This window comes from Cynocephalus volans, chromosome 1 (assembly GCF_027409185.1).
Source record: "Cynocephalus volans isolate mCynVol1 chromosome 1, mCynVol1.pri, whole genome shotgun sequence".
NCBI lineage: Eukaryota > Metazoa > Chordata > Mammalia > Dermoptera > Cynocephalidae > Cynocephalus > Cynocephalus volans.
The window spans coordinates 206104144-206125671 of NC_084460.1; the positions used below are offsets into that span (position 1 = coordinate 206104144).

Consider the following 21528-nt stretch of genomic DNA (forward strand, 5'->3'; position numbering starts at 1 on the left):
GCGCAACTTCTCTGCCAGCACTTTTTCCCCTGGCAGCTTGTGATGTCTGGCAGGTGGTCATGGATAAATCCCTCCCAAGTGAACAGTCTCACCTACTGTGGGGCGCATTCCTGGGGTTGGGTTAGCAGCAGCTGGCCAGGAAGACCGCTGCTTGGGCCCCCACCTGTGGCTTGGGTGCTTTTGGCATAGATCTCAGTGTGGCTCAGAGGAACACTCCCTGCTGCCTTCCATCTGAGTGAGCCTCTCTAAGGAAGTTACATTTCTTCCCTATCATACTGGGAAAAAGATGGATTTTTTTTCTCATGCAAAACCATACAGAATCTTTGTTTTTTTGTTTAAGTTTACAGGTTTGGCTTCATGTTGTCCCAGAATAAGGTGGGGGCAATGACTTGTGAAGGAGACAGTGTGGGCTGGGCTGTCTTATGCTGGGGGAGCTGCCAGCTGGGTTCAACACTGGACGAGCTGATTGTCTGCAGTACTTGTACCTGTGCTAAAAGGTATTTCCCAGCAGACAAAAAAAGACTTAGCCACTATATTAGTTTCCTAGGTTTGCATGACAAACTATCACAGAGTGGGTGGCTTGCCTCACAATTTCTGGAGGCTACAAGTCCAAAAGCAAGGTGTCCCCAGGACCACACTCCCTCTGAGACCTGTAGGGGAGAACGCTTCCTTGCTTTCTCTCAGCATCTGCTGGTGCTGGTGGTCCTTGGCATTCCTTGGCTTGTAGCTGCTGCACTCCAGTCTCTGCCTCTGCTGTCATGTGGTCTCCCGGTGTCTGTCTCTTCTTATGACACCAGCCATTGGATGTAGGGCCCACCCCACTCCAGTGTGTCTTCATTTTAACTAATGACATCTGCAATAACTATTTCCAAACAAGGTCATATGCTGTGGTTCTGGGGGTTAGGACTGTGACATATTTTTTGTAGGGGGGCAGTTGGGGGGTACACAGATCAACACATAAGAGCAACATGCAAAAGCCATCCAGCTGGACAGATACCCATCTTTACTTAGTGGTCAGCCCCAGGGCTTATGTACAAAAGCACAGGCCTCAGCTCTAGAGAAATCAGCTTCAGATCCCAGCCTTCAGGACTAGCCACAGACGCTGGGCTGTTACCTACCCTCTTTGAACTTCCATTTTCTCCTTTGCCAGTTGGGGACAAAAGTACTCAACAGGTTGTTATAAAAATTAAACAAGATAATGTTTTAAAAGTGACCAGCAGTGTATTTACTTGTTTAATAAATAAAAGTTGTTTAAACTGTACTGAGTGGTACACTTATGCATGAATGAATGATTAGCTGTCAGATACAAGCTCCATTTTAACATGAGGACACGTCTAATTATCTAGTGTTCATAGAGATGATTGCCCAAGTCTCTGTCTCCTGAATTAAACTGTTTTCTTTTCATCGCTTTTCCCCTCCTTGGGGTGTAGAAGCCTCCGTGGAGGATGTTATATCCAAAGGCTGAGTAGGCTTTGGTGAGGCAGAGGGATGGGTGGGGATTCCAGGGGTAGTGTCACGTTCCAGGCTAGGCCAAGCAATTATCTGTGCAGTCTCTGAGACACAGCGTCAGTGTGACAAGAGCGAAGAGTGAAGGGCAGAATGAGAAGTGAGGCTGCTTAGGAAGCAGTGGCCAGTTCTAGAAGAGCATCACATGCCCCGTTAGGGAGTTTAGACCTTCCTCTATGAAAGCTGGAAACTCAAAGGTTTTCAAAAGAGGAAGAGGAGCAAGAGTAGACTGAGACCCATTAGGAAGCTACAGTGATCCCAGCCAAGAGATGGCAGTGGCCTTGACCTACCATAGTGACAATGGGGGGAGGGATTGAACAAGTGACATCGACAGGACTTGGTGATGGACTAGAAGTGGGCAGTGTGGACCAGGAAGCTCTGGATGCCCAGCTGTGACCCTGTGGGGCCAGCAACTGTCATGCATGGGATCTGTGGCACCTTTTCCAGTGTATACCACACAATGGGATACTCTTACAGGAGGAAATAATAGCTGTCACAGCACTCAGGAGTCTCCAATCTTGCGCCTGTGCTACTGCTGGGGAAGGAGAGGGAACAAGCACCCTGTTACCTACCGGTCCTTAAGCAGCCTCCTCTGAAGATCCTTGTGCTTACGTTAAACATGTGTCAGGATGGGGGCCACCGAGATCTGAGTAATAAGTGAAGGGACACAGATCGAAACTTCTGAAGTTCTTCAGCCATTTGACTGTTTGAGTAAATAATACTTGTCAATGCTATTTATTCACATTTCCTTTTCTCAGCCCTATTTTTGGCCCAGAACACTTTATTTTTGCCCTGGTTATATAATGAGAGAACCACATTCTTAGTAACCTCCTGTCACTCTTGTGCGTTATCTTGCCTACATGAAAAAAGGAAATATTTTTAGAGTGTGAATTTCCCAAACGTTATCATCAACTATTCTGGGAAGTCAATGTTATGAGGGGAGCACAGTTGTGGGGAGGGGTCCACCCTTCTCTTTGGCTGTGGCTAGGCCCTGATCTGATGGGCTTCTGGCCACCTCAGAACCTGGACAAGATTTGTCCTGCCTGCCCTGTCCCACCCTGTCCCAGTGGTAGGAGGGTCCTCTGCACAGGGTTTTATATTGTCAACAGCTAATTCCAGAGCCTAGGAACATTCTTCTTCATTCCTGTTGTTACATTGGGGAAAAATAACCTCTCAGGCACACTCAAGTGAGAGGCTGAATCCCTGGAAGGGGTTAAACTCAGGAGAGGTTGTGCAGCTTAATTGGACATGGTGTAAGAAGGCGGCCAACTTCCCTGACACTGGTGTGAGTGGAGTCAGTACAGTCCCAACAGCATGCGTGTCTCCGCTGAGCTGAGGAGGGCAAGAAAAGTGAATCTGCCCAAAAAGGCCAGGAGATTCTGGCCTTGCCATCTGGCTGGGGAGCCAGATGTTTCTTTTGTGTGTTTCAACCAGATGTGTCTTGGTTGAAAACTGCTTCTAGGAGCTGGTGTACAAGCAAAACTAGGAAAAGCCGACCTAGCTCCAGGTACGTGGATGCTGCTAGCAGGAGTCCAGCGTGGACCCACCGAGGTCGTCATGGAAAGAATTCAATCAAAAGTCCTGAGAGAGTCAGGATAGAGGTAACCCTCGTCACTGAAGATTTTATCTGAGACCTCTGCCAATATCCAAATTATGTATGCTCTAAGAGCAGTTATTTTCTCACAGTTAAATAAACTAATTCAGAGCTTTTCAACCATGGTTAATTTATGGAGCCTCTTCAACAACTTTTTGCAGTCTCTGGCCTTTGTCTTTGGATTTCTTCACAGCACCATGATACTAATCTCACCTGTAAATATGGTGCCCCAATCTTCAGAAGAGGAAGAATAGCTGGTAGTCATTTGTATAGATTATCATGGAAATTTAAAAAAAAAAAAATTTTTTTTTAAAGTTGACTGGTAAGGGGATCTTAACCCTTGACTTGGTGTTGTCAGCAGCACGCTCTCCCAAGTGAGCTAATCAGCCATCCCTATATAGGGATCCGAACCCATGGCCTTGGTGTTAACCAAGTGAGCCATGGGCCGGCCCAAAAAAACAATTTTAAAAGGACTAGAAAATTCAAAGACCCCAAGACTGCCTCCTCAGACTTGGGAGGGAGAAAGGTGTGTGGAACACAGTGGAAACACAGCCTGTTAGCTCATTTAACACTCAACAATCTGTGACCTCTGGCACAATCCAAGGGTCTCCTGCATATGTAAGATGCCCCTGCCCTGGAAGAAATGCGTACAGGCCCGTGGGTGCAGGCTTTCTCCTAAACCTCCTCCAGCCAGTGTGAAGGGGACAATCCTAAGGATGTCTGTGAGCATCAGAAGGGATCTCAGTGATGGGAGGAGCTGAGCAAGGAGGAAAGCACAGCTGGGCTGCGAGAGCAGCAAACAGAGGGGCCTGGCCAAGTACCACGGGAAGGTTCCAGGTTCTGCTCACTTGCACATCTAGGGTGCAGCTAGTGGCCACCACAGCACGTGGCCATTTGCCATTTGGCAATGGGTTTGGATCATACCTGGAGGTGGGAAGGCTAGTGAATGAATCTTGCTGCCCTCCCCCGGCCACCTCCGCACCCCCCCCCATCCAGCGTCTCCCTCTCTCTGGTGAACTATACGTTCACCAGTTTGTGAATTGATCCTGTAAAGAAAGCTAGAGAGGGCAAAGAAATTTTATAAAGGAATGGTTTTAAATTAGAGTGGTTTTCCAATTTTTGGTTGTTAGTGATGTAGTTACAAACAGTTACCATAATGTAGCACTTAGTGGTAGAACTTTATAAATGACTCTGGGTTGGTATTTACAGAGTCATTAAAGGTTATTTATAGTTTTCAATTTTACAGGGAAATTATTGGTTAAAGAGATTTAGGTGGTTTCTTTCTATTGCAAAGAGTAAAGACTCAGTAGCTCTAGGAAGGATTTATGGAGAGCAATGAGGGCCGTGAAAGAAAACTGGCTTCATGGGGTCCAGAGTGTGGAGGATGGTTTGGGATTTGGGTCAGCTCTAGAGAACCTAAGCTAGAGGAATTCATGGCTTCTTACCCTGACTTTAGACCTAAAGTGACATGGCTCCTCTTGTTCATAGTTTGATTCCTCTGGACTGTCCAACTTGCTCAGGGTCCACCCAGTAGCTTCTACGTCAACACCTTTCAATACCAGCTTCTGTTGCTAACCAGTTCAGTCTTTCACTTTCCCAACTCCCTAGCCCGATAGGCCTGTCTCATCTTTTCATTCTTCTTGTTGGCAAAAAGTTGCGGGCCACTGGCCAGCCAGCAGATTAACTTTATTGAATTATCACATCAACTGTGGCTGGGAAATATTCATAGACGTAACATGCTCTTAGGAAGGCCATGAACAGGAAAGACCCTTTAGGTGTGGCAGCAATCTAGTAGGTCATGTTCATGACTTTAGTTATTCCTGAATAACTTTTTATTTGGAAGTTATTTCATACTTAGAAAGTTGCAAGAATAGTACCAAGAAGTCCTATAAATCCTTTACCCGGATTCACCCATTATCAATACTTTGCCATTTTTGTTTCCTAGGCCTAGTTTTTAATCAATCTCTGTTAAAAAGCAATTATGAATGACCCCATTCCCTGGCTGCCCACTTAACTTTTCAAAAAGCTATGTTGGGTTGATTCTCAGGAAAGAAACTGTCAAAATGGTTGTAGAGCTGATTTAGGAGATATATTTTCAAATTTGAACTCTATCAGACATGGTAGAAAGCTATGGATATTTTTATTGCATACAACAAAATCAATGCAACTAAAACAAAGTTTGAGGGTAAAGAAAATTACATCCTAGGCACCATCCTGGGGGTGGCTGACCCGGCACTGGGTCTGACGTCCGTAACGCTCGCCCCAGCTGAGGAACCCAGACGCAGGGTGTCACCGAGGGCGTCTGGCCTTGACTTTGCTCTCCTGGAGAGGAGAAGGGTGGGAGCTGGGGGTACCAATAACTAGAGCCTCCTACTATGCCACAGCAACTGTGGATCAGGTTCGGCATATACTCCATTCTGACACAGACGCTTCCATGCCTTTGATAGAAGAGAGGCATCAGATTCTCAATGAATCTGGGAAGATTCTGCTGGAGAAGTTTGGAGGCTGTTTTCTTAACAGTGTCAGAAAAAATGAAAAAAGTCCATAGAAGTTAATGCACCTGGTCATTGAAAGTTTTCTTTCTTACAGAGATGTGACTCAGTTCTTCTTACAAACAAGCCAAAATCCTTGTGGCAGATAATGGAGTGTATTAGAAGGAAAAGGAGTTGGCTACTTTAAGGACATCTCCAGTGTTACCATGTTTGCTGAGTATAGGTTACTTCAGGTTCTTGTTTACCTTGGAGCCCCGAAATACTCTGATGAACTACTGAAGAAGCTTCTCAAAGGAGAAATGCTCTCCTATGGGGATTAAGCAAGAGGTGGAAATCAGAGCGTGCACACTTTGGTGTGTTGGGCTGATCCAGGATTGAAAAAAAGGATAAAAAGTCTAATGGAGCAATCAATTCCATTCTTCTGGATTATTACTTATGGGACTATGCCCGTGACCACCGGGAAGAGATGAAAGGAATTCCATTTCATCGCACACGTTGCAAGTACTATTGACCCCAAGTGTAAATTTATTCAAAGAAACGCCCCTGCATTTTTATATCATATAATCATTTGTACAGTTTTGCTTTAATATTAAGAGAAGGTGGTAGTGATTATAAGGAAGAAAACTGACTACCTAGTCTCACTTTAAAATTTTTTTCCTTACATATCACTGTGTATTCCCAACTTTATCTTTTGTCTGCTGCTGTGGTTTTTACTATATTTTCCTTTTCTGTGGACACATAGTTGACAGAAATGGTGAAGAAAGTATATTTTTTTAATCTCAGATATCTTGAAATTAATCAAGCTTTATAATGTGATTAATCCTCAATGATAATATTTCATCTATTCAATTGATATCTTTTCTCAAGGTGTAGTAATTTTCTGTATACCTTAATTATCTGATATAAAAGAAGGTGGGGCCCTTGATATACACATGCTTTTGCTCTTGTAAAAATCGATCTTAACACATTATTTTAAACTTTTTATTGGTAATGATAGTTTTATATATCATGATTTTCAGTTCCAAATATCTGTTGTCTAGTATTTTTTTTTTCAGAGTAACTATGTTGGAATTGAATAAAGATTTTTAAAACTTTTCTTAAAAAAAAAAGAAAGATAATTACATCCTAGATACCCTGAAAAATCAAACCTATAGCAAATGAAATACTGAATATTTAAAATCTTTTAAAATGTGTACTATAAATATTTAAATTTTTTAAAAAGATATAATTTACAATAGCAAAAGTAGGAGTAAATTTGGCAAAAGGTATGCAAGCTTTTCAAGGAGGAAACCTAAAGCCTCACTGAAAAAAATTAAAAGATATAAATTGGGAGATATGCTGATAATGCCATTGTTCATGTTTAGAAAGACTTGGTATCATGAAGATGTCCATTCTCCCCACACTGACCTATATAATTCCAAACAAAATCTCAAAAGGATTTTTTTTTTGGTCTGTCTTCTGGTGGAACTAGAAGAGTTCAATCTGAGATATATATGGAAGGATGAAAGACCATGAACAGCCAAGCTATTCTTGAAGAATGATAAGGTGGTAGGTATTGCTCTCCGAGCTATTAAGTCTTATTATAGTGCTATACTAATTTAAAAAGCATGGTATGACTTAAAGTAGTCCAACAGAACAGATAGCTCAGAAACACACATATGTATAAGGAAGTGAGTTTTGACAGACAGCAAGGCAGATCAGTGGGGAAATGATGGGATATTCAATAGTGTTCGGACAAGAGTATCCTTGTAGCCCAAGAGGAGAAATAAATGAAATGAAATTGGATCCCTATATCACTCCCTATTCAAAAATCAATTCCTGGCAGATTAAAGACTTATGTATAAGACAGACATGAAACTCTTAGAATACTGTGTTGAAAAGTAGCTTTAAAACTCAGAGTAGGAAGGTCTTCTTAAATAAGACACAAGAAATATGAACCATAATAAAAAAAATTGATAAATTTGTCTACATTAATATTAGGAACTTCTGTTCAACAAACATACAGAATGTGAAGAGACAAGGTAGACTAGAAAAAGATATTTGCACATATGCAAACACGAATCAGTGTTCAGAACAGATTAAAAATTCACTCCCATGAATCAGTAAGAAAAAACTAAAAACCTAATGTCAGGTTGCTGAGGAAGGAGATGCTAGCCAGGTAAAGGAAGAAAAGATTTTATTAGCAAGCAGCAAACAGATATGCTGTTCTGAGCCGAAAAATGGCATCAGCGCCGAGAGGCAGTTGGGTTCTTCTTTTAGAGGGTTAAGATTGGCATCTGGCCTAGCCTAGGAAGACAGTCACAGTCTTCCACTCTGGATACAGTCTGTTCATGGGAACAGAGACCTGGGGAGACAGAAACCTTGGGCTGGAGGGGGAAGCAGTCACAATTTTACACTCTGGGTACAGCTTGCTCAGCCTGCTGGTGGGAACAGAGACTAAGGGAGATAGAAACTTAGAGGAACGAAACTTAGAGAAACAACCGAAGGGTGGGGGCTTCCTAAAAGTCAGGTTTTCAGTTCCAGGGACCTAATACCTAAAAGCAAAACAGGCAAAAAGGATATAAACAGTTCTATCACAGAAGAGGAAATAAGAATGAGCAAAATACTTTATGAGAAGACATTCAGGCTCATTAGTAACTTGAGAAATGCAAATAAAAATCACAAGATACCATTTCACATGTACCAGATGGGCACAAATTGTAATGTTAGACAATACTCAAATGTTGACAAGGATTTCAAGCAACAGGACCTCTTATCCTTTGCTGGCAAGAGTGTAAATCGATATGACTTTAGAAAATAATTTTGTGTTACCTAATAGCGTTCGAACAAGTACATACCCTACAACGTGGTAAATTCTGCCCTGGGTGTATGCTTTAGGTCAGAGGTGCTCAAAGCGTGGTCCCTGGCCCATAAGCATTAGTGTCACTTGGGAACTTGTTAGAAGTGCAAGTTCTCCATCCACCCAGACCTACTGAGCCAGGAACTCTGGGGCTGGCGCCCAGCAATCTGTTTCAGCAAGTTCTCTAGGTGATTTGGAAGCACATTCAAGTTTAAGAACCACTGCTTTAGAGAAACGTTTGCATATGTGGGCACTAGGAAACATGAGCAAGAATTTTCATAGCAGCACTGTACAAAATCCACAAACTGGAAACCTTGACGTCCTCCGACAGTGGCGAGAATAATTATATTATGGTATGTCCATATAGCAGTTAGCAGGAATGAGTATTACAAACATAAAATTAAGTGGAAGAAGCATGTCACAGAGACATATATGCAGTATGATTTCATTTATCTAAAGGTCAACAGGCAACTCTCAACGATAAATTCCTCAGGAATATGTACATATGTAGTACTCCTATAAAGAGAAGCGAGTGAATGCGTTTCACACACAATTCAGCAGAGTGGTTCTATTTGTAGGGAAAGAGGATGTAACTGAAGAACAGGGTATGGGCTTTAAAGGTACAGGGGATATTCTATTTTTTAAGCTACGTGGTTGGTATGTTGCTGTTCATTTTAGTATTTTTAGAAAACAGTACATTTTTATTTACTGAAGTGAAAACTAAGTTTCCCTCACATAAGACGCAGGATGGCATTACTGAGAGGTCAATGCAGGGACTGCAGCAAGCCTGCCTAGCTTGCTGGCCTGAGGCCTAGGGGTCTGGCTGTGAGAGCCACACTTACATATTCATGGGGACGATTCTGGATCCTACAATTGGGTGGGACTTTGAAGGGATTAGACAGGGAGGATTGGGGAACGTGGAGTCCCACCCTTTGCCTCTGCACCTCGTCATTTGGCATTGTCTGCCATTTTGCCAGCTGACCTCGCCGTCCCCGCAGTGTCTCCTCTTCTCACACATAGAATGAGAGATTTCGCCAGGGACTGGGTGGAGGATGGGGGTCTAGTGGCAATTTATTGGAAATTTTATAATAATGCAATGCATTATTGTGGAGTTTTACTATGTTTATCTTATACAAGGGGGGTCTTCAAAAAGTTCACAGATTTGTATTACTTTCCTATGCTATTTTCCATGAACTTTATGAAGTACCCTTGTATATCTACTGTACACCTTCATATACATGTTATATATTGTGCAGTATATATATCACAATAAAGAAAGGATGTTTATGGTTGTGAATAGAAATTTTTTAAGATTGTTAGTTCATTTACATGAGACATTTAGGGAAGTCATATATCTATATCAAAAAAACCCAAAACCTTTTAACAAACATTTCCCTAAAATAATGAGATATTCAGTAGTAGGTCATTCAGCCACAGGCCAGAGGAGACTTAACTTGTCAGCAACTTATAGGAATGTCTCCTGGAAGGAACCTGCCACCTCTTAAGGGAATCCAGAGTTTCTCTCACTAATTATTTTGGAATGGATCATTAAACAGAAAACTTGCTATTTGTAACCACATACTTGCTTGAGTTTGGGTTCTCAAAATATATAATTTTGGCAGAGAAGGAAAACAGCCTGAAGATGGAACCCGCTACACACCGCTGGCCTTCCACAGGCAGCCCCATGGGCTGAAATTTATACCACTGTTATTGAATCTTCCCTGCAGCCAGTGGATTGGGTGGTATTTTCCTAATACTCACAAAAGACTTTCATGCTGAAACGAACATGGCTGTCACAAGAAAAGTACAAAGTGCCTGAACCAATTAACACTTTAAAGAAAATGTGCACTTGTTGGGGCCCCCTTTGGGCTAGTCCCTCAGACTTCCTGGGGGTAAACTATTCACTTTTCTCTGCCATTAGGGGTACTGAACTTAGGTAGAAAAGTTTGCAAAACACTCCCCAAGCATGGCCTAGTTAGAGCTCACCGAAACTACCCCTGGCGATTAGGCTATCAGGCCAACCAGACTGAGTGCAAGTGACAAGGCAGTCAAGGGCCACAGGCCTCCTCTGTGCCTCCTTCCCTCCCTGCGTGGCATCTCTTGGAAGATCACAGTCCAGATGATGTAGGTAGAAGATGGAGACAGGCTTTCCACAAGTGAGAAATAACCTTTATTTTGTTAAGCTATTGAGAATTTTTTTTTTCAGATGTGGAAGCTAGCATCGAGTATCCTAATATGCTTCATAATGGAAAAGCAGAGAAATGCTCACACTGGTGTTGTATAACGTCCACTCAGGTGTCTGTGTGGAAGGTGGGTTAGAGGAAGGCAGGGCTGGAGGTGTGGCACCTGGGAGGATATTACCTGGGGTTGTTGCTGTCCAGGTACATGGATGCTGCTGTTTCTGAGAGTTACAGGTAGGTAAGTATTGCAGAAAATTTAAAGTGTTCATAACTTGTTCCTCACGTAAACTGTTGGACTGCTTATAGTTTAATTAGATTACAGCTGCATATGCAAAGACCTGGAAGTCTTTTAGAGCTAAAGAAGGGTTGTTCTCCTTTTAGGATATGTCCATCCTTCAGGGGCAACATCCAAGGGAAGTATTTATGCAAGGAATGGGGCTGAACACCCTGAGAAGGATTTAATGAGCCCTCCCTATAAAAGAGCTTCCCCAGCAGCCTTTTTCAACATCAGGAGGTTGGTCAGAGATCCTGCCATCTGGGCTGTTAGCAGGTCTGAGTGTCTGTGACACATGCCAGGCATGGTGGCTAGGCTGGGCCAGCATCAGGCTTCTCAGGGAAACCTCAGCCAGCCATTCTTTCTCAGAAAGCTCATGTCTGACAGCAAGAGAATATAAGTTCTGTGAACACGAACTTGCATTTGGGGTTGGGTCAAGAAGCAGGGCACCCAGAAGAGCAAAAGGGACCAAAAGTGCAGCCCTGTGTCCTCCCAACCCACAGAGCAACAGAGATTCCCTGCGACGTGCCCAGCTCCTACTAGCAGGGAATGTGCTGGGCAAGGAACAAGGATGAGCACAGCTCCCTTCTGTCGCAGGACTGATTCTGAAGGCTGCATGGGACCTCATGTTCACCCTGCCTGGGCTGGACTACTTCACACATGCTACTGAGAAAGTGCCACATTCTAACCAGGAACCATCGACTGGCTCAGCCAGAGGGTTATGGACAGCTTAGGATTCTCTGGACCTTAATTTCTTGATTTTAGCAGGAAGGTAATTCTCTTGTTACCCTTCTCTAAAAGAATGGAAAATGTCATTGGGATTTCATGAAGGCCTCTGAAGAAAGACCATTTTTCTTTAGAGGAGAATCCAAGAAATTACACTCAAAAGAAATCTCCTTTGGAAGGACATCATTTAATCAGGAGAAAGATATTTATACCTGTGCTTATAATTCTGTGGCTCGTTGTGCAAAGCGAGAGAAGGAGGTCAGGAATCAAATGCTCCCTCTTTTTTCACAGGAATGACTGGAAGACACTTTGGGAAAACATCTTAAGTTGTTAGGTTTGATATTCACCATCCATCTTAAGTTTACTAGAAATAATAGGTTCCTCTGTAATAAAAATAACCATGAAAAAATAATGACAAGTGAGGGCAGAAATCATGACAAATCAAACAGCCCATAGAGGAGGTGCCTTGGTAGGCATTTTATGAATTGCATTTGCTAAGCCGTGGAATTGGTGTTTTGTTCCTCAGTTATCCTGATTATCTTCCTTTCAGAGATCCATGTGCTTTCCTGCAATATCAAGATGTTATCTGTTAGGTGTGGGGGCCTGGCCCATGGCAGCTGAGGATCAGTGAGAGTTTGGAGGAGATGGGAGCAGGATCTGGATTAAAAAGTTACCTATAAGGCCGGCCCGTGGCTCACTCAGTAGAGTGCGGTGCTGATAACACCAAGGCCACAGGTTCGGATCCTATATAGGGATGGCCGGTTTGCTCACTGGCTGAGCGTGGTGCTGACAAACACCAAGCCAAGGGTTGAGATCCCCTTACCGGTCATCTTTAAAAAAAAAAAAAAAAAAAAAGTTACCTATAAATTATTGGGGTCGGCTCCAAAATGACACCCTCAAGCAGTCCTGGAAGCCAGTGCTGCCCAGGGAGACCTGCATTTCTAGAAGTTTAGCGTGCCCTGCTCCCTAAACACCAGGACACACGAAGAAAACTATGTGAAATATCAACCCAGTGATGTATCTCTGAGACATTTCTATGCCACCAAATATTTCTGAACACGGTGAGCAGGAAAATGTCTTCTATTCTTCCAGGAGCAAAATGACATGATTTCTGCCTTTTATTTGCCATAGAACCCCTAATAGGATTCAGGGCTGATTTTCAGCATAACTACACAATGGGTGAAGCACATATTTGGAATCCTCCCATACAGGAATCCCACCTTCCTCTTGAAACTAACCATCCAGTTTACCAACTGGTCAGGCTCTCTCCTCATTCCCCCCACTACACTGACCTCATCGTTCAGAGCCTCTGTACCAGCCAGTCTAATGAACTGCTTCATGCTAGCATGGAGGTGGCTGGCTGGGACGGTCAGGGTACACTGTGCCACAGATGGATAAGTTCTCTCAGTCTTCTAGATGGCAAATTCTTGAAGGGCATTATTGAAGGATCATGCTTTATTTACATTGTTCTTTAATCCAGCAAAACCTTACACTATAGGACTAATTAATCAAACATGTGAATGAGTCAATACAAAAATATATTTACAATGATTTACCAAAGCTACCATTTCTATTATGAAATATCTTAAATTGCTAAGTATGTGTATATTGGAAGTTAAAGAATGCTAGTGATCACCAGGACTTGAAACCTGGCTTTAGAACATTACTGTACCTTGAAAGGAACCTGTGGCCCCTCCTTGAGCACGTGCCTCTTCCTGCACTCTAAAACACGCAGTCACTGAGTTTCTGTTAGCCAATGCCTTGCTTCTCTTTGTAGTTTTATAATATAGGAATGAATTCCCAAATAATACATTACCAAGTTTTGAATGTTTTTGACCTTCATATAAACGAAATCATGGTGTATATATTCTTCCTGTCTTGCTTGTATTTGTGATATAACCCACATCGATGTACATAACCTAACTTCATTAATTTTCTCAGCTGTGTAGTATTTTATTGTGTGAACATTTCCAATTTACCCAGTCTTCTATTAAGAACATTTGGGTTGTCCAGATTTGTTGTTATTACCAACAGTGCTCTGTGAACCTTCAGAGGAGTAACTCCTTGTTCACACACAGAGCTTTTCTAGTGTATATATTTAGTGAGGAATCTGCACCTTCGACGTTATTTGATAATGTCCAAGTGTTTTCCAAAGTGACCAAACTAATTTTCATTCCTGGTAGTTCTGGATAAGAGTTTCTTTTACTCTACATCCTTGCTAGCTCTTGATAGGGACAGAGAAACTTTATTTTTTTTTTAAACCATCTTGATGGTCATGAAATACTATCTTCTTAAGGATTTAATGTGCATTTCCTGAGGTTTACCATCTTGTGCTAGTTATCTTAAAAAAAAAAAAAAAAAAAAACTAAAAAAATGCAGGAGTCCTCTTTGTCTTGCTCATTCTGCTCTATTAAAAACAACTTTCCTTGCAGCAGCTGGCATTCCACTGCATGGATGTTCGAAGCACAAATCCCCAAAAACAGGACGGAGCTTCTCAAGGTTGTAAAATGAAGCTGAAGAGGCTACCAGCACTGTTCTTATCAGAAGCAGCAGGGTCCTTGCTGGATTGAGTATAATAGTGTTGCTGCTTCCAAAATGGAAGACAATTACCAAACGACTGTGCACACTCCCATCCCTGCTGGAACTTTATGCCTGGAAGATACAACCCTCACTCACACGTCTCTGAGAGAGATGGAGGGGATTCCCTGTGGAAGATTCTGTTTCAACAGTGACTTCCCAGTCTTCTATAGAATGCATGCTTGCTTTGCATGGGAAGGGTCCAACTTAGTCCAGTAGGCATTTTGAAAAAGGAAGGAACAGAAAACCCTTCATAACCGAAGATAAAACCAAATCAAACCTTACCTCACAAATCTCCTTTTTTGGGGAGTGGGTGTTTGGAGTTGTGCTGCCAATAACAGTAGCCATTGCCATGTGTGGCTACTGAGCACTTTAAATATGGCTACTGAGACTGAGGAACTGAATTTTAAATTTTGTTAAATTTTAATTAATTTAAAAGCCAAAGCAGTGTACAATATTTTTCTGTTAAGCACAACATTATTGTTTTGGTAGTACTACATTTCACTTTCATGGTTGATAATTTAGCATCTTGAATTGAGACTGTCTCTAAGTATAAAAATTTTTTTTGAAGATTTAATATAAAAAAGCAATAATTTATATATTGATTACATGTTAAATAATCACATTTTAACATGGGATACACTGGGTTAAATATACTGTTAACATATTTATCTGTTTCTTTTTGTTTTTTAAGCAGCCACTAGAAAATGTAAAATTACAAATGTGGAGTGACATCAGGCAAGATGGTGGTGTAGGAAGCACCAGGAGTCTGTCTCAATACCTAGACAATTGTACTGGCAGAATTTGATGTAACTATTTTGGAACTCTGGAGTCTATTCAAAGGCTTGCACCTACCAGGAAAAGGCTTGGACAGGAAATTGCAGTTAATTTTGGTCAATTTCAGCCCTTAGCACAGTAGTAGCTACCCATCCCCTACCCCCAGCACCATGGCAGGCAGTCATACATGTGTAGCTGGAGCAGCCTGCATGCAACTTGCAGAAGTCAAGGTGGGCAATAAGGTCTTGCCCTCCAAATATCAGGGATCTATGTCCTGATTGGTGCTTCTGATCACAAAAGTGCAAACACAGAGGCAGCCATCACTGTTTCAACCCCACCATGTGAAGTGGCTTCCAGGAATTTAAAGACCCAGAGCCTGTTCCCCATCCCCCTTTATTTTTCTCTCTTACCCCTTTTGGAAGCTACTTTTAAGGACTATGACATTCAAAAGCAAGTGCATAAATGGGAAATTTAGCAAGTCACTACCTATTCTCAGGGAAAGGTTCAGGCTGAGAAAAGACCTGAGAAGACCTTAAGTTTACACGTCAGGCTGATCCCTGGCACAGAGTCCCCCTACAACAAAAAAAATGACCACCCACAAATCTTGGGGAAGGAGAGAATCTAATTTCCAGAGTTATGAAAGTATAAGATTCAAACAACCGGCTTCCAACAGAAAATTAGAAGGTATACAAAGAAAAAGAAAAGTATAACCAATTCAGAGGAGAAAATGAAATCAAGAGAAACTGTCCCTGAGAAAGACTAGATGGTGAATTTATTAGACAAAAGCTTTAAAAGAACTGTATTAAAGATGCTGAAAGAGCTAAAGCAAGATGTGGACAAAGTCAAGAAAACCATGTATGTACAATATGAAAATATCAATAGAGATAGAAAGCACAAAAAGAAACCAAAAAAAGAAAATCTGAAGCTGAAAAATACAATAACTGAAATGAAAAATTCACTAAAAAGATTCAAAAGTATATATGAACAGGCAGAAGAAAGAATCAGTGAACTGAAGAAAGGACAATTGAAATAATCAAGTGAGGAAAAAGAAAAAAAAATACTGAAGAAAAGTGAACAGAGCCCAAGGGACCTATGAGACACCATAAAGCAGACCAATATATGCATTATGGTAGTCACACAAGGAGAAGAGAAAAAAAAAGGGACAGAAAAATTGTGTTTAAAAATATGGTAGGAAATGTCTCAAATTTGATGAAAGACATGAATATAAACATCCAAGAAGCTCAACAAACTTTGAGTAGGATAAGTCAGAGACCCACACTGAGATATTCTAACCGACTGTTGAAAGACAAAGACAAAGAGAGAATCTTGAAAGCATCAAGAATGAAGTAACTCATCACATCAAGGGATGTTCAATAAGATTATTAGTGGATTTCTCAGAAATCTCAGAGGCCAGAAGGCAGTGAGGTGACATATTCAAAGTGCTGCAAAAAAACCAAAAAACTGTCAACCAAGAATACTATATCTGGCAAAACTGTCCATCAAAAATGGGGGAGAAATTAAGATACTCTCAGATAAACAAAAGCTAAAGGAGTTCATTACCACTAGACTAGCCCTGCAAGAAATGCTAAAAGAGTCCTGCAGGTCGAACCATGAGACAGCAGATCAAAGCCACATGAAGAAATAAATATCTCAGGTAAAGGCAAATACGTGAGCAATTATAAAACTAGTGTTATTGTAACTTGGTTTGTAACTCGACTTTTTGTTTTCACATGATTTAAGAGACTAGTGCATTTTCAAAAACAATTATTAGTCTGTGTTTTTGGAAACAATGCATAAAGATGTAATTCTGTGACATCAATAACTTAAAAGGTTTGGAAAATAGAGTCATAGAGGAGCAAAGTTTTTATATGCTATTGAAGCTAAGCTGGTATAAATTCAAAGTAGAGAGTTATAATTTTAAGCTGTTAAATGCAATCCCCATGATAACCGTAAAGAAAATAGAGAATGTACACAAATGGAAATGGAAAGGGAATTAAAACATTTCACTACAAAAACCAAAACAAAAATCAAACAAACAAAACCCCAAAAAACTAAATACAAAAGACAGCAATGCAGGGAGTATAGGACAAAAAATATTTAAGTTATATAGAAAATAAACAGCAAAATGCAAGAAGTCCCAATGTAAATGGATAAAGCTCTCCAATCAAAAGACAGAGATTAGCAGAACAGATTTTTTAAAATATCTGATTATATGCTGTCTACTAGACTCTCTCTTTAGATCTGAAGACACAAATAGGCTGAAAGTGAAAGGATGGAAAAGGATATTCAAGGGAAATAGTAAATAAAAAAAGTGGGAGGGCTATATTATTATCAGATAAAACAGACTTTAAATTAGAAAAGGTTGGGCCGGCCCTGTGGCTCACTCGGGAGAGTGCGGTGCTGGTAGCGCCGAGGCTGTGGGTTCGGATCCTGAATAGGGATGGCTGGTGTGCTCGCTGGCTGAGCATGGTGCGGATTGCACCATGCCGAGGGTTGTGATCCCCTTACCGGTCAAAAAAAAAAAAAAGTAGAAAAGGTTACAAGAGACAAAAAAGAACATTAAGTATTAATAAAAGATTCAATACATCAGGAAGATATAATAAATATTAACATTTATGTACCTAATAACAGACCATCAAAATATATAAGGCAGGGGCCGAGCCCGTGGCGCACTCGGTAGAGTGCTGCGCTAGCAGCACGGCGACGCTCCCGCCGCGGGTTCGGATCCTATATAGGACTGACCGGTGCACTCCCTGGCTGAGTGCCGGTCACGAAAAAAAAAAATATATATATATATAAGGCAAAACATGAAAGAACTTAAGGGAGAAATAGACAGTTTTAAAATAATAATTGCAGACTTCAATATCCCATTTTCAATAACAGACAGAACAACCAGACAGAAGATAAGTGAGGAAATGGAGAACTTGAACAACACAACAAACCACATATACAGAACACTCTATCCAACAACAACAGAATACAAATTTTTCTGAAGTGCATTTTCTGAAGTCCTGGGACATTCTCCAGGATAGACCATCTGTAAGGATACAAATCAAGTATCAATAGATTAGAAAAGATAGATATCAAATAAAGTGTCTTCTCTAACCACAATATGGTAAAGTTAAAAAACAATAACAAAATAAAAACTGGAAAATTTGTAGGAATTAAGTAACGCTCTTTAATTGCCAAAGGGTCAAAAAAGAAATCACAAGGAAAATTTGAAAATACTTAGAGAAGAATGAAAACAAAAACATAACAAACCAAAATTTATGGGACACAGCAAAAACAGTGCTAAGAAGGGCAACCTATAGCTGTACATGCTTACGTGCAAAAAGGGAGAAATATCTCAAATCAACAATCTACCTGAACAGCTTAAGGAATCAGAAAAAGAAGAACAAATTAAACCACAAGCTAGCAGAAGAAAGGAAATAACAAAGATTAGAGCAGAGGTGAAAGAGAGAGAAAAAGAGAGAGAATAAAAATTCAATAGAGAAAAATCAATGAAACTGAGTTGGTTCTTCTAAAAAATCAATAAAATCAACAAACCTTTAGCTAGATACAGCAAGAAAAAAATAAATAAATAAGAGAAGACTCAAATTACTAAAATCAGAATGAAAGTGGGATCATTACCACAGAAATAAAAAAGATTATGAGAATACTATGGACAATTGTATAGCAACAAATCGGATAACTTACATGAAATAAACAAATTCCTAGATATGCCAAATCTATCAAGACCAAATCATGAAGAAATGGAAAATCTGAATAGACCTATATCTAGGAAAGAGATTGAATCAATTATATATTTTTAAAAACTCCTAACAAAGAAAAGCCCTGCACCTGATAATTTCACTGGTAAATTCTACCAAATATTTAAAGAAAAACTAAAACCAATCCTTCTCAAACTTTTCCAGAAAATTTAAGAGGAGGGAACAATTTCCAACTCATTCTATGAGGCCAGCATTGCCCTAATACCAAAGCCAGACAAAGACACTACAAGAGAAGAAAAATATAGACCAATATCCCTTATAAACATTGATATAAAAATGTTCAATAAAATACTAGCAAACTGAATTCAGCAGCATATTAAAAGGATTACACTCCATGACCAAGTGAAATTTAATACTGGAATGCAAGGATGGTTTGACATATAAAAATTGATCAATGTAATATATCACATTAATAGAATGAAGGACAAAACCCATATGATCATCTCATTTGATGCAGAAAAAGAATATGACAAAATTCAATACCTTTTTATGATAGGGACATTCAGCAAACTAGAAATGGAAGGAAACTACCTCAACATAATAAAGGCCATATATGAAAAGCCCACAGCTAACATCATACTCAGTGGTGAAAGACTAAAAGCTTTTCCTCTAAGATCAGAAACAAGACCTACCTGCTTTTGCTACTTCTATTCAACACAGTATTGGAAGTTCTAACTAGAGCAATTAGTCAATAAAAAGAAATAAAAGGCATCCAAAATGGAAAGGATAAAGTAAAATCATCTGTTAGCAGATGACATTATCATATATATAGAAAACCCTACAGATTCCACAAAAAAACTGTTAGAACTGATCAACGAATTCAACAAAGTTGCAGGATACAAAACACGCAAAAATGCATGTTGCATTTCTACATACTGACGGTGAACAACCTGAAAAGGAAATTAAAAAAACAATTCCACTTACAATAGCATCAAAAGAATAAAACACTTAGCAATTAACTTAACCAAAGGGAAAGACCTGTAAACTAAAAACTACAGACATTGCTGTAAGAAATTAAAGAAGATATAAATAAATGGAAACACATCCATGTTGATAGATTGGAAGACTTAATATTGTTAATATGTCAATACTACCCAAAGCAATCTACAGATTCAATGCAATGCCTATCGAGATCCCAATAATGTTTTTTCCAGAATTAGAAAAATCCATCCTAAAATTCATATGGAATCTCAAGGGACCCTGAGTAACCAAAACAATCTTGAAAAGAAGTCAGAGGTCTCGCACTTCCTGGTTTTAAAATTTACTACAAGGCAACAGTAATCAAAACAGTGTGGGACTGGCATAAAGACAAATACATAGAGCAGTGGAATAAAACAGCCCAGAAATAGATGCTGGCTTATATGGTCAAATAATTTTCCATAAGGGTACTAAGACCATTCAGTGGGGAAAGGACAGTCTTTTCAACAAATAGTGCTGAGAAAACTGGATATCCACCTGTAAAAGAATGAAGTTAGACCCTTACCTAACTTCATGTACAACAATTAACATGAAAAGGATCAAAGACCTAAGCATAAGAGCTAAAACTATAAAACTCTTACAAGAAAACTAGGGCAAAGGCTTCATGACATTGAACTTAGCAATAATTTTTTAGATCTGTCACCAAAGGCATAGGCAACAACAACAAAAAAACAGACAAATTGGTCTTCATCAAAATTGAAAACTTTGGTGCAAAGTTCATTCAAAAGAGTAGAAAGACAACCCACAGAATGGGAGAACATATTTGTAAATCACATATCTGATGAGAGATTAATATCTAGAATATATAAAGACCTCCTAAAATTGAACAATAAAAGCAAACAACACAATTCAAAAATAGGCAAGGACTTGAATACATATTTCTATGATGATATATCAATGGCCAATAAGCACATGAAAAGATGCTCAACATCACTGATTATTAGGGAAATTCAAATAAAAAACTATAATGAGATACTATTTCCTACCCAGTAGGATGGCTATTATCAAAAAAACCCCAGAAAACAAAAAGTGTTGGTGAGGATATGGAGAAACTGGAACCTCTGGGCATTGCTGGTGGGAATGTAAAATATTGCAGCTGCTGTGGAAAACAGTATGGAAGTTCCTCAAAATATTAAATATAGAATTATCATTTGTTCTAGCAATTCCACTTCTGGGTATATACTCTGAAGAATTGGAAGAAGGGTTCAAAGAAGCATTATTCACAACAACTAAAAGGTAGAAACAACCCAAATGTCCATGGATGGATGGATGAATAAACAAAATGTGGTTTATACATACAATGGAATATTATTCAGCTTAAAAAAGGAGGTCAATTCTGATACTTGCTACAACATGGATGAAACTTGAGGAGATTATGCTAAGTAAAATAAGCCAGACACAAAAGGACGAATATTATATAATTCCACTTATATGAGGTACTCACAGTAGTCAAATACATAGTGACAGAAAGCATAGCGGTGGTTACCAGGTGGCTGGGAGAAGAAGAACGGGGAGTTATGGTTTAATGGGTACAGAGTTTCAGTATGGGATGATGAAAAGTTTCTGGATACGGATGGAGGTGACGGTTGCACAATAGTATGAATGTACTTAATGTCACTGAACTGTACCCTTAAAAATGGTTGAAATGGTAAATTTTATGTTATGTGTATTTTACCACAATAAAAAAAGTACATATGTGGCTTATATTTCTGATGGCTGGCTGGTGCGGTCCACGCCATGGCAGGATCCTAAAGGAGTCAGCTTGAGCTGCCCTCTCTGAGTTGGCAAAGCCGCTGGAGGGAGAGCTGTTGGCAA

At 40.1% G+C, this 21528-nt stretch overlaps 1 pseudogene; it reads left to right on the plus strand.

Annotated features, from left to right (window-relative positions):
* Nucleotides 1-5453: 5453 nt before the first annotated feature.
* Nucleotides 5454-6103, plus strand: LOC134371811 (queuosine 5'-phosphate N-glycosylase/hydrolase-like; annotated as a pseudogene).
* Nucleotides 6104-21528: the final 15425 nt, after the last annotated feature.